Here is a 1,630-nt window from a genome sequence, read left to right as displayed (position 1 = left end):
TGTACAACAGCCACTATATAGCTCTGAGGTGTGAAATGGGCTAGGAGAATCACAATAGCCACAACATAATAATAATATTATGATTATGATTATTTTCTTGTCCCATTTCATTTTTCAACTTGGACATAACCCTGGCATTTTAAGAAATCACATTTGTGGTGTCTCATGGGTTTAATTTGAGACATTTTGGTTTATTAGAAGAAAGGTAAATTCACTTAAATTGAAGATGAATGCTGAGAGCTGTGGAACTGAATCAACTATGGACTATGATCCGTATGAAGAGAAACGCAGTGAATCATATGGACTATGATCCGTATGAATCAACCTCATATGGACTATGATCCGTATGAAGAGAAACGCAGTAGACACAAAGGGTTTGTGTGCGCTGGACTCATATCAAGAGGAAACACAAGCTTGTTTCTGGACCATGAGGTGTGAGTGAAGAAGGGAGTTTGTGTTGTTCTTACAGTTCAGAGGTCAAGCAGAGAAATTGAACAGAGTATGTTTAAATGAAAAGGTATTTCTATAGTAATAACATCAAAGTGATTTTAGGTGTTTGGCATGATAATTAAGTTGAATTACATTACTAAAATAAGTGTGCTGAGGAGGGAGAACTCTTTTGAGGTGCATGCTGACTATTTGAGGTCAAGTAACACAGTTGGAGAGGCTGTGCAGACTCAATATTGGTAATTGTGGTAATTTCTTTCAGACCCTTTGTGAGGTAAAGCATAGCAGCAACGACATATTTTGAAAAATGGCAGAATAGAGTTTTTAGAACAGAGCATGTAATTGCAGCCAAATTCTGCCTGATATCCGAGCTACCCTCAGCTGCTGGAAACATTTAACATTTGTTGTAATTATATGTAAACCTTAATGAATCTGAATACACTGACTTGTTCCAATGTGGTTGGCATGCAATGACTAAAACCTACTTTGTTTGAATTTACATATTTTTGTTTTGAAAAAGAAAAAAATGAGGAAAACACCTTCCTGTGCTCCTAACTGAAAGTTAATTAATTTCCAAATATTCCATGCTGTCTCCTTATTTCCATCTATCTGATTGGTTTAAGGTTTTCAGAACTACAAATCTTAAACCTTGAATGAATGTTGAAAATGTAAGCAATTTGAGCTATGCTGACTGATTATCTGTCTCTACATTGTTTACCACAGAGGTCTGTTTCCCTAATTCACCTAACGGTAATAACCAAATGGAAGAGGAGACTGGGGCCTGCAGACCCCTGACCAGTCCCACTAATGAGACCACTGACCAGTCCCATATAACCCAGTGGTCTGTAGACCCCTGACCAGTCCCACTAATAAGACCACTGACCAGTCCCATATAACCCAGTGGTCTGCAGACCCCTGACCAGTCCCACTAGTAAGACCACTGACCAGTCCCACTAATAAGACCACTGACCAGTCCCACTAATAAGACCACTGACCAGTCCCATATAACCCAGTGGTCTGCAGACCCCTGACCAGTCCCATATAGACGGCTGCAGTGTCAGTAGCATAACTCATCAATGCTCTCTATTCAAAGGATCTCAACAGTTGCGACACAAAGGCTGTCTGTTTAATGTTCACACATGCACATTTGTGTGTGTTACATTTGTGTGTGTTACATTTTTTG

Source organism: Micromesistius poutassou (assembly GCF_964030765.1).
Source record: "Micromesistius poutassou genome assembly, chromosome: 10".
Taxonomy (NCBI): Eukaryota; Metazoa; Chordata; class Actinopteri; order Gadiformes; family Gadidae; genus Micromesistius; species Micromesistius poutassou.
This window is presented reverse-complemented; position numbering follows the sequence as displayed.